The sequence below is a fragment of the Canis lupus genome, chromosome 14 (genome assembly GCF_011100685.1).
Source record: "Canis lupus familiaris isolate Mischka breed German Shepherd chromosome 14, alternate assembly UU_Cfam_GSD_1.0, whole genome shotgun sequence".
In the NCBI taxonomy this organism is placed as follows: domain Eukaryota; kingdom Metazoa; phylum Chordata; class Mammalia; order Carnivora; family Canidae; genus Canis; species Canis lupus.
In genome coordinates this window covers 48,870,388-48,882,732 of record NC_049235.1, presented here as the reverse complement: position 1 = coordinate 48,882,732, position 12,345 = coordinate 48,870,388, and the positions used below count along the sequence as shown (strand labels likewise).

The following is a 12,345-nucleotide window of genomic DNA, read 5'->3' as shown; positions in this document are numbered from 1 at the left end:
CAGAAAACATTTTTTCCAATAGCTTCTATGCAACATAATACCCAGGAACATAATTTACCAATAAACAAAAATATTTTCAGTATATACTATAAAGAGTAAATATCCTTAATATAAGATCTGATAAGAAAAGAATATAATAGGGATGCCTGGGTGCCTCAGCGGTTAAGCGTCTGCCTTCAGCCCCGGGTGTGGTTTCGGAGTCCCTGGATCCAAGTCCCACATTGGGTTCCCCTCGAGGAGCTTGCTTCTCCCTCTGCTTATATCTCTGCCTCTCTCTCTCTGTGTCTCTCATATATGAATAAATAAAATCTTTAAAAAATATACAATAAATTCTAATAAAAGGTTTTTTAACATACAATTTGGAAGAGTAGGGAAACGAACTAGGGGTGGTAGAAGGGGAGGAGGGCGGGGGGTGGGAGTGAATGGGTGACGGGCACTGGGGGTTATTCTGTATGTTAGTAAATTGAACACCAATAAAAAATAAATTTAAAAAAAAGTTCCAGGGGGGGGGGAAACAATTTGGAAGAGTAGATAAAATTAACCAATTGGTATGTGAAAATAGGCTTTACTTCATAATTAAGCAGAGGAACACAATTGACAATGAGTTAGTTACCAGGCTTTACCTATGAAACTGTCAATTTTTAAAAACCTCATATCTACTCAGTGATTGAGGTGACATAGAGCAGAAGAAAGACTGGAACTATTTTTCAGTGGGCAATTTAGCAGCATACATACCAACATCTTTAAATACCTTAAATGCCACTGCAAATGTTTTATTCCATGGGAATTTTTAGAGATCTAAAATCTAAACCTTTTAGTGAAAGGTTTAGCTATGAAAGTTTTGTCATTTGGATGAAAATTTGGGGAAGCATAAATGTTCATGATAGGAAATTGGTTAAATTGTACCAAAATAATTTATTCTATTATTACTAATTATGCTGTACATGAAATTTTGTGGTAAGGAAATACTCTCCTGATATATTAAAAGGAACATATAGATTAGGAAATGTTGAACAGAAATTCACAAACAGAGACTAACAATAGAATCACAGAGAAGAGGACTCAGATGGATATACACTAAGCTGTTAGATGTAGCTGTGTGAAGGGCTTTGCGGTGTGTTTTATGGGTGTTTTTAATTATCTGTAACCTTTTTTTTTTTTTTACAATCAACATGCAATGTTTGTAACAACAAAAAAAAATAAATAAAATGTATTATCTCAATTTTAAGTAATATTACACCAAAATATTAACAGCAGTTAGGACAAAAGGATTGTGGGGGGCTTTTCATTTATATTTTTATTTATAAGCCTTTCTGTATTCCCTTTAACAGGCAGGTATAACTTCTGCAATATGAAAAAAGTGCTATTTTTAAAAAAACAACACTGAGATGCCCTCTGTTACCCTCATGATAAGAGTCCAAAGTATATTAGAAGATATATAATACTTGTGACTTTTGCCCTTGCTTTTACCACAAGCCAGCTCTCTTACTACATCCTCTACTGCAGTTGAATAAGGCTGGATAGAACAACTCTCAGTTCTCTATAAACAGCAGAGCCCACTCTCCCCTCTAGGCATTTGCTCCAGTTCACATGTCCCTTCCTCACTTCTCAAAACTCCTTTACTGGAAAACCTCCCTCACCCTTCATACACTGCTTGGTGGGTCAGGTGCCTCACGCATACCTACGTCCCTTTATTAATCACATATTATTTTCTGTTTTCTTGTCTTTCTCACTCACCAGGTTCTAAGCTCCTATGAGAAACTACTTAATGAGTGAACAGTTATTGTTGTCAAAGAGATAATGAAATAAAAGAATGAATGGAACCAGCCTCCATGTATCAGATGCTGCCATGGGCATCTTATTTATTTTATCTCATTGAATCTTAACCAAGATGTTATGAAGTAGGTATTATTATGCCCTTTTCCAGATAAGGAGATGAAGGTCCAAAAATTTAGGAATTTGGATCACCCTGAGCAGCCCCCAGCACCCAGTAAATGTAATCATTACAGAATAAAAGAATACTCAATAGTCTATGGTAATTTTTCTAAAGGCAAAGCTAAAAGAATTGAGCTTATTATCTGGATAACTAAAGCAAAAAGCACCTTGTTATGAGGATGAGATTGAGAGTAGAAATAGGAATAGGTTGTTTATTTTACTTTTTCCTTTTTGTCCTGAATTATTTTAGATGGCTACATAGAGCGCCTGGATTCATTTGCATTAAAACCCCTTGAGAATTTTTATAGGTTGAACCAAACAGAATAATGAAATGAACCCTCCTAGGCAGAAAGGCAGAAGCAGACATGAAAGATGATTTCTCTGAATTATTTGGCCTTTATAGGAAGAACCATGATGAGCTTCTAGAAAATGTATTATTGATGTGATGTAATAAGGTGAGCTTTCTTTTTTCTTTTCTCTTTTCAAATAATGACTTATTTTATATTAACTGTGGTATGACACATTGCCGCTAAAGGTTGTTTTCAGCACAAGTGAATTGTATTTGATTTCATACCCTGCCTTTTCCATCTATTTCAATAGCTCTCATGTTTTGTCAATGAGGTATTATTCATGTCATTATTCGATTTCTAGTTCAACATGGATTCAATGGATTCAAGAGATTTTTCTTCCCTAAATCATACCCTCTGTTCCCTACATTCATTGAGTTTTCTTTGATTTCTGAGTAGTTCTGGTCAGTTCATGCTTACCTCCATATTTCATTTATTTCATTTCCATCTACATAAAAATAACACTCTTCAATTGTGCTACAGTTGAGAAAATAGAGGTTTCAAAATAATTAAATATTTTTATTTTAAAAGGGCAGCCTCTTTAATGTCTTGAAAAATATTAAAATCCACAATTCTGTTCTTTTATTTTATATACAAATCCTACATGCATTCAGATTGTTATTGGAGCACCAGGACAAACTCAAGATCCAATCGATAAAGGGAGAATGGTTAATTAGGGCTTGATAGAAAATTTACAAATTTAAATTACATAAATATTAATGTTCTTCCCATTTGATTCTTCTCATTACCATTCAGTAATGATTTATTTGTTTTCTACTTAGCATTCAGTTAGCACACACATAAATACAAACTGAGCAAATGTCCATTTTCTTCCTTTGTACAACAGAAAGTCTCGTGTGCCATGCACTGTGCTAGACACAGGCTCTATTCTCTTGGAGTTTATAGTATAGAAGGAAGACAGATGAAGTCACACTAGTAATGTATAATTACAAATCAAGACGTGTGCCCTAAAGAGAAGGAATATGGTTGGAGGAACTTCTTTGGAGTGGGTCAGTCAAGTGGCACACCTGCCAGACCTTTAATCTACGGTCTCTGGCAAGTCTGTAGAATTGTGCTTATGTGACTGTGATCATATTGAAACACTTCCCTTGCTAAACACTTGAGATGAAAACTTGCTAGACCTCACCTGGCCTGAGTTCCAAAATTCAGATGGAAAATCTTCTGCTTCTACTGTTAATCTTGCAACACATTATATTTTCAGGTTTAAAATAAGAAGTTTCATCTTGGAGGCGGCTGCCCACCTGCCAAGTCTTCATTTAAAATGTGTAGTCCAGGGATCCCTGGGTGGCGCAGCGGTTTGGCGCCTGCCTTTGGCCCAGGGCGCGATCCTGGAGACCTGGGATCGAATCCCACGTCGGGCTCCCGGTGCATGGAGCCTGCTTCTCCCTCTGCCTTTGTCTCTGCCTCTCTCTCTCTCTCTGTGACTATCATAAATAAATAAAAAAAAATTTAAAAAAAAAAAAAATAAATAAAATAAAATAAAATGTGTAGTCCAAAGTGTTTGAGTATCCATAGCAAGGGAGCATATGGGATAGGCACCAGAGTAAAATCTTTGAGTGTGTGGCAATGGCTAGTTAACATGGTAGCACACAGGGGCTTTGGCAGAAATACTCAGTGTTCCCTGGACAACTCCATCCTGTTTCACCACTGCTCACAAAGAAACTGCCTTTGTGCACACACACACACATATACACACATGCACACCCCTTCCCATAGAATGCATAAACTTAATTAGAAACATTAGGGAAAAAGTGAGAAAGCAAGGTGCCTGAGTCCATTAGGAAAACTTAAACCCAGGGAAAGAAGCGAATGAGTAAAATTTAAAAATTGTTTTTTTTTGACAAATATTCATGGTCAAGGTAGACATTGTACTTGGGAATGATTGATTAGGTATAAGGTTTAGTGAATTCATGTCAGGTACTTGGTGGCTTCACATGGGACAAATATCATCTTACCAAATTGCAGAAAAATATAATTCAGAGAGTTAAGTCATGTATCCAAGGTCACTTCATTTCTAAATGGCAGACTAAATTTAAACTTGTTCGTTCAGAGTTCTTTTCCCATCATCATTTTAGGGGAAAAGACATTGAAACTAAAAACATGATGAAAAATCCAAAGTTCATTTTGTGATTGCTGCAAAGGCTTACAGAAAGGGTCCTGAGTGAGGAATGAAAGGTCTTATGTCCTGGTCACCAACATAATAGGTCACCACATAAAGGACAGCCATCCTTCTTTAGAGAAAACCAGTTATTTCTAGGGTAAAAGACAAGGCCCTTACAAAACCAAAGGCATGGTCTGTGAAATAAATAATTGATAACCTGGACTTCATTAACATTAAAGACTACTGCTCTGTGAAAGACACTGTCAAGAAAAAGAGAGAACAGGTCACAGACTGGGAAAAAATATTTACAAAAGACACATCTGATAAAGGATTGCTATCCAAAGTATACCTACAGTCTTAAAATTCAACAGTAAAAAAACAAGGAGCTCAGTTAAAAAAAAGAAAATGGGTCAAAGACTTTAACAGACACTTCACCAAAGAAGACACAGATGGCAAATAAGTATATGAAAAGATGTTCTACATCATACATATGTCATCAGGGAAACTCAAAACAACAATGAGATACTTATCATATGCCGATTAGAATAGCCAAAATCCAGAACACAGCCCAAACCAAATGCTGGTGAGGATGTGGAGCAACAGAGACTCTAATTCATTGCTGGTGGGAATGCAAAACGGTCTGACCACTTTGGAAGACAGTTTGGTGGTTATTTACAAAACTACATATACTCTTACCATACAATCCAGCAGTTGAGCTCCTTGGTATTTACCCATAGGAACGGAACACTTAGGTCCACAGAAAAATCTGCACACAGGTATTTATAGCAACTTTATTCATAACTGCCAAAACTTGGAATCAGGCAAGATTTACTTTGCTGGATGAACAGATAAATAAACTGGTACATCCAGACAATGGAATATTATTCAGCACTAAAAAGAAAGGAGCTATCAAGCTATGAAAAGACATGGAGGAGTCTTAAATGCATATTTACTGAGTGAAAGAAACCAATCCGAAGACTTCATACTGTATGTTTCCAACTATATGACATTCTGGCAAAGGCAAAACTATGGAGGCAGTAAAAAGATCAGTGTTTGCTGGAGACCTGCAGGAGGGAAAGATAAATAGGCAGAGCACAAAGGATTTTTAGAGCAGTTTAAATATTCTGAAGGATAATATAATGATGGATATATGTCATTATACATTTGTCCAAACTAGTAGAATATACAATACCATGTGAGACCCCTAATTTAATCTGTGGATTTTGGGTGATTATGATGTATCATTGATTGTAACAGATGTGCCACTGCAGTGGGAGATGTTGACAGTAGGGGAGGCTGCGCATGTGTATGGATGGGGCATCTGTACCTTCTTCTCCATTTTTCTGTGAACCTAAAACTGCTTTGAAAAAAAAAATCTTTTAAAAATAAAATAAAAAACAAGGCCTGTATAATATTTTACTTTATCCACTTCTCCAACTGATAATCTCTGATCTAGAATCCAGTTGGATGAGTGATGATTTCATTTTTTTCTCAAATACATGTTTTTGATCTACTCCTTCTCTGTCCCTCATTTCTTTTTGAGTTTTTGTCCGGTTTTCTATAATAATGTGAGTGCCATGTTGACAAATATTAGTTTATTATCTTGATTCTTCTACCCTTAATTGCATATTGTGATCAATAGTGTAATAGCAACTTAGCATTTGTGGAAAAGGGAAATTTGTAGGAACTTGGAGTAAAGAAACATGTACTTACTTCCTAGTTTCCAAGTGATTTACGTGATACAGGGAGCTTAAATCCACAAGTCAATATTATTATGACTCTTTTACATATGGATAAACAAACACTCAAAATCAAGATCATATAGCTATGTACCCATATACTACTTGGCATACGGTAACTGCACAGTCACATCTAAATCTGCTACAATATGGAGAGGGTGCTATAAAATGACACAATTAGGAGTTCAATTTTAGGTTAGAAGTTAATCTTACTCTTGTCACCAGGGCAAGCAGGACACTAACCCTGCAAGAGGACACAGCTGGCAGTGCCACCACATGCAGCAGAAACAGGAGCAAGGGCTGCAGCATTACTAGCATTCCTAAGCTAAAAAGCAAGAGCTAAACAAATACAACAACAACAAAAACAACAAGTAATAGCTAAGGACCATGGAAAGGCAAGAAGGGGCTATTCCTCCTTAATGAGGTACATAAAGAAATGGATCAGATTCCCCCAGCACCAGGCCATTAGGCTTGCTAGTTAAGAGTTATTACCAGTTAACACAGTGAATGGGGTCTGGACATTAATATCAAAACCTCTTGTAGGGACACCGGGGTGACTCAGCGGTTGAGCGTCTGCCTTCGGCTCAGGGCGTGATCCCGGGATCCAGAATCGAGTCCCACATTGGGCTCCCTGTGGGGAGTCTGCTTCTCCCTCTGCCTGTGTCTCTGCCTCTCTTTGTGTCTCTCATGAATAAATAAATCTTTAAAAAAAAAAAAAAACCTCTTGCATATCCTTTAGAACGAATCAAATATAGCCATAGTTACTCCATCAACTTGTACTTGGTGCTCGTCCATAGAGTAAGGGCTAACTCTATCTAGAAATTTGATTATCATCTCCATAAGGGCCTAAATTAAAACACCTCATGTAGGTGTTATTTTACCCCCCGGGAATGCTCAAATAGCACCAGATGCCACTAGATGGCCACTTAAAACAGATCTTTGATTTGTTCACCATGATGATTGGGTACAAATGGCAGTTAAGAATTGGGCCAAGGTTGAATTGCTATGCCTAATAGGGGAGGAAACTATTTTACTAAGAGGAGGTTACAAGAGAGCCAGTGGATGCTGTCAGGGGAGAAGAGGACCATACTGCCAGGAAGTAACTTTAAAGAACAAAAATCTCTAATGGGAGGTTTTAATATCTGAATATTGGAAAATCTGACGTAAACACCCTCTTCTGCCCCCAAGGACCTTTCAGTAAAGTCTGCATCATTCCCCAGTGCTTTTCCATCAGTGGAGTCTTAGCAGGTAATTAGCCAAGTGATGAGCATCTGGATGAGTGTGGGGTAAAGACAAATACAAAAGGCTGGGAGAGATGGCACAGCAGGCACAGGTGAGATCTGGCCTGTGGAGGTCATCTCTGTCATCAGTTGGAGTTGAGATTCTGATGTGTCACAGAAGAATGAGAGGCAAGACGTAGGAGAAGAAAGAAAGAGAGAGGAAGGGAGGGAGGGAAGAAGGGAGGGAGGGAGGGAAGAAGGAGGGAGGGAGGGAGGGAGGGAAGAAAGGAGGGAGGAGGAAGGAGGGAAGAAGGGAGGAAGGAAGGCAGGCAGGCAAGCAAGCAAGCATGTGGGGCAGCCTGGAGCTCAGAGTTGTTTAATTTCTCTTTGGATGTACAGAGTTTGGGACTCGAACCCAAGTCTCTCTGACCTCCGAGCCCTGCATGGTCTACTTAAGTGTAAGCATTAATCCACATTTCTAAAAGTCAGCCCACCACATAAACTCAGTCCTGCTGACTGACTACAAGAAACCGAGCAAATTGTAATGGTTCCCATGACACAGTGAAAACACCCAAAGTGCTAGAGAGATTTTCACAGCTTCCCCCCCATACCCCCCTGGGACAGTTCCAGACTACTGTCTAAACTTACTTTCCAGTTCCAGGAACAGCTGTAGTCTGCAGCATTTCATGCTGTCACTCGTCTCCCTCTGGGCTTCCCTTTTTCTACCCACCCAAGTCCTTCGTGTTCGTCACATCCCTGCTCGCATCATCCCCACCCCCCTTCAGGAGGACTTCCAATTCCCTTCCTGATTCTGCTCATGCTCCCATACTCCCGTCACCTGTCTCATGTCTGAGGCCAACTTTAGCCACCTGTGCATCCCCCCATAGACCCAGCACAGTACAGAGTGTATAATGGGTTCCCAATAAATAATATTTACATTGAACTTAAACATGGTGGGTCAGTAACTTTACTGGCAGCTAACCTTAATAACCCCTAGAGGTTTCTCCTAAACAATAGGAAAATCAGATTTCAGTGGTCTAATGCAGAATTCAAATGCGTTGTAATTGGTGCTTGTTACTCCTGGTGCTTGATTTAGAGGCTGCCTGCCGGACCAGATTATATGTTTACATTAGAGACAATTAGGAGTATGAAATGATGCTGGAGAGAAAAAGTCCTATTCTGTTACATGCACCTCAGCTTATCAGCTGAGCCTAGCCAGCCATATCCAGTTTACAACAATTACCAGAGGCTTGAGGTTTTCTGAGGTGAGCCATGAGCTTGAGTGGGCACGTTACGGGGGCCCAGTGTCTGCTCTGGGAGATGCACCTGCTTCGATGCCATTGGGATTTCTAATTTTTTGGCAAAGGTCCTCACACCAGCTGGAACCACAACTCTGGCAGATTCCAGGAGGGGCTGTCTGCACTGCCCTCAGGCTCATAGCTAGCAGACCTGTTCTGCAGGAATCTAGAAATGCAGAGCCTGTCTCTTCCTTTACTCCTTAATTGGCACAGAGGAGATTTCATCTTCCCATAAAGGCCACAGGGAGACAGTAGCGTGGTAAATAAAGCATCTTGACCATTGAGATGGTAACTAGGCCATGAGCACTCACACCCAAATAGAAACAAACAAAATCACGAAGTGGTTTATGTCCTTATTGGTTATTGCCAACATTATTCTTTACAACCACATACTGTTTTCCTGTACAGCCCCAAAATGCTTCTCAGATGTCTGGACACTAATATTCCTTAAAAAAGAGCGTATACTGTTGAGTGGCATATCTTATTCCTGCTTCAACAGGCTTCTTCTCTAACTTTAGCATCATTTGAAAATGAGGTAGAAAAACTGATAAAGGGAGGAGCTAGACAGATGTAGACAGGGATAAAAGTCAAAGAGAGCCAAAGAGAAAGAGAAAGAGACAGACACAGGGAGAGAAAGAGATAGTGCAGAGGCATAAACCAAGACAGAGTGATGGATGCACAGATGGAAACACAGAACCTGGGCAGAGCAGACTGATAGATCACCAGGCCATCCAAGATAGCCTTCCCCAACCAGTGCCAGGGGCTGCCCTGGACCAGATCATGCCCAAGACTTGTTTTTCCTAAGAAGCAGCACTTCATCTTTTCCCACCACACCTTCCCTTCCCTTCCATCCCCCTAACCGTGACCCAGCCTGGAGTTGGCAACAAGGAGATGCCTCATGGAGTAAGAGAGTAGAAACATAGTCGGGATGCCTGGGTGTCTCAGCGCTTGAGCATCTGTCTGCCTTCAGCCCAGAGCGTGATCCTGGAGTCCCAGGATCGAGTCCCACATCAGGCTCCCCGCATGAAGCCTGCTTCTCCCTCTGCCTGTGTCTCTGCCTCTCTCTGTGTGTCTCTCATGAATAAATAAATAAAATTAAAAAAAAAAAGAAACATAGTCAAGCAAATAGAACACAGGACAACAGCTATGGGAGAAAAAAAAAGGAAAGGAGAGAAGATGGGTCATGTGTGGCAAGGATGGATATCTCTGGGCATCAATTTTCACACTACACAGTAGCCCGGTGGGAGTGGGCATGGGGAAGAGTTGGGGTGTTATCTCCCTGCTTCACCAGACTTCCTAGAAGGTGGGGGTGGGGCCTTTTCTGGGCTCCCTGCTTTATAACCCAGGTGCCAGCCATCTGGTGACCTCAGAGTTCCTAAGCTCTTAGGGTTGAACTTTCCTTTCAATAGCTAAGTGATAGTGCCTTGTATTTAGGAAATATGTGCTTAAGTTTATAGAGCTCAAGTGCACTGAAACTTATATGCCAATGGCTCCACAAAAAATAAAAATAAAATAAATAGTAAACATTAAAATCATACATAGAAAAGGAGAAGAAATAAAGCAAAAATGGCCAAATGTTAACAATTCTTGACTCTGTGATGAGTATACAGGAAGTCAGAGTGATAGTCATTCAGCATTTCAGGATGTTTGAAAATTTTCAGTTATACAAGGTTGGATTTTTATTTTCATTTTTTAAAAAGATTTTATTTATTTATTTATTCATGAGAGACACAGAGAAAGGCAGAGAAATAGAGGGGAAGCATGTTGCATGCAGGGAGCCCCATACAGGACTTGATCCCAGGACCGAGTGGCTCAACCGCTGAGCCACCCAGAAGTCCCAAAAGGTTGGATTTTTAAAATAAAGAATAGAAAGGAAGAAAAGAGTAAATAGAGGTCCTTGCCCAGTGGGGAAGAATCAATGTTGTCCCTACATTTCCTCAGGGCTTACTTGCTCTGGTTCCTTAGGCCTGCCCCTCCATCACATTATTTTCCTGTTTGATGGTATCCTTTTAGCTTCACCCCACATAGACCCAAACATGGACTACACCGCTTTTCTCCTTGATTCCTACAAAATTCCCATGCAAGGCCGGTGTGTGCATCACTTTCATCATGGGGCTATGTGATCCTGGGGCAATGTTTGGGGCCAGATTTATACTGCAAACATCATAGGATATACGTGAAAACGGAATGTTTTTTTTAATTTTATTTATTCATGAGAGACACACAGAGAGAGGCAGAGACATAGGCAGAGGGAGAAGCAGGCTCCCTATGGGAAGCCCAATGTAGGACTTGATCCCATGTTCCTGAGATCACACCCTGAGCCAAAAGCAGACTCAACCACAGAGCCACCCAGGTGCCCCAAAAATGGAATAGTCTTAAAACTGCAAGCACTGTTTGCCTTTATGGTTTTTCAAATGAATATACACTTTAACATCGTATTCTTGTAGTAATTTTTTCAATAAAGTGAGATAACTACAGGGTGCTATTTCTAGAATTTCCCTGGCCAGTCCTTCCACCAGGAGAGCCAGCTTCAGTTTTTCTGCCAGTCATCCCTTCTCACAACCCAGCCTCCTCAAGAATCAGCCTCCTCCCAGCCAGCACGCTCTCTTTCCTCCTCCATTCCCTCCCTCTCTCTGTCCACACAAACTCTGAATTCAACTCAATTTTTCATGCAGAACCACTTACTTCCTTCTATATTCTGTCCCCTGCTCCCAAACCCTATGTCTGTCTGTGTGGTAGGAGGGGGAGTTGTACTATAGAACCACAGATCTGTTAATTCATTTGGTTGAGGGAAAGATCATTTGCCCCCTGAGAGCAATTATGCTAGCAGAGGGCAGAAACATCCATGCAGTGTTTATTTTAAATAGCAATTTAAAAAATTCTTGCTACCCTGAACCGTGGCTTCACCAAAGAACCCTATTTAAAATGTGGCAAACACTCAGTAGCAATTTGTATGGGAACTTTGTCTGCAAAGGCAGCCACAGAAATGCAGTCCTATTTAAAATGGGCTATAAGAATGCTACTGTCATTGTATTTTCCTGGGTCACTAGCCTGGGAGAGGACAATTGAGACAAAGTAAAGAAGTCTCCCTCCGCCCCATTTTCCCAGCCTGGGGATCTGTCCAGCTATCATTGGGATTTGACTCCATCCTCCAGCTGACAGTTCTGTTCTCTCCATTCCTCTTTGGGGCCTCACTTTGTTCTTTTTATGCCAGGGTCCCAGGCCTATCCTGGATCTCACCTGTTCCTGGAAAATCTGCTTTACTTGTGTCGTCCCCACACTGTCCAAGCTGTTTAGCTTCCTGTGAGCAGGACTCAGTGACCTCTGTTTCGCCTATTGTTTTGCCAGACCCAATTTTCACAGGCAACATGAAAACCTTGAGGAACATCACCCCTGCCCTGTTATCCCAACTCCTCCACTGTCCCAGCTCCCACAAGATGTTTCTTACCGGAGAGCCTTATTTCAATGCTCCACTTTGAAGGAAGCCAGTGCACTCTCTGCCTTGCTTCTGGAACTTTGTAACGTCAGAAGGAACTGTGGAAACATTGGTCTGATGACTAGCCAAGACCTCCTCGTTCTGGACAAGACCACATTGGAGTCCTTTACTTGCAATAAAATGGAAGCTTCAGAATAATAAGTAGACACTTGTCCAAAGCTCTCACTCTCCCATCTCCTATTAAAGGA

The 12,345-nt window shown here is 40.5% G+C and overlaps 1 long non-coding RNA gene across 1 annotated transcript; it reads left to right on the top strand.

Annotated features, from left to right (window-relative positions):
* The first annotated feature begins 1,167 nt into the window (after positions 1–1,167).
* Positions 1,168–3,522, top strand: LOC119876979. The gene is made up of 2 exons (XR_005369710.1): positions 1,168–1,901; positions 2,339–3,522. It is a non-coding gene; the product is annotated as an uncharacterized LOC119876979 (long non-coding RNA).
* Positions 3,523–12,345: the final 8,823 nt, after the last annotated feature.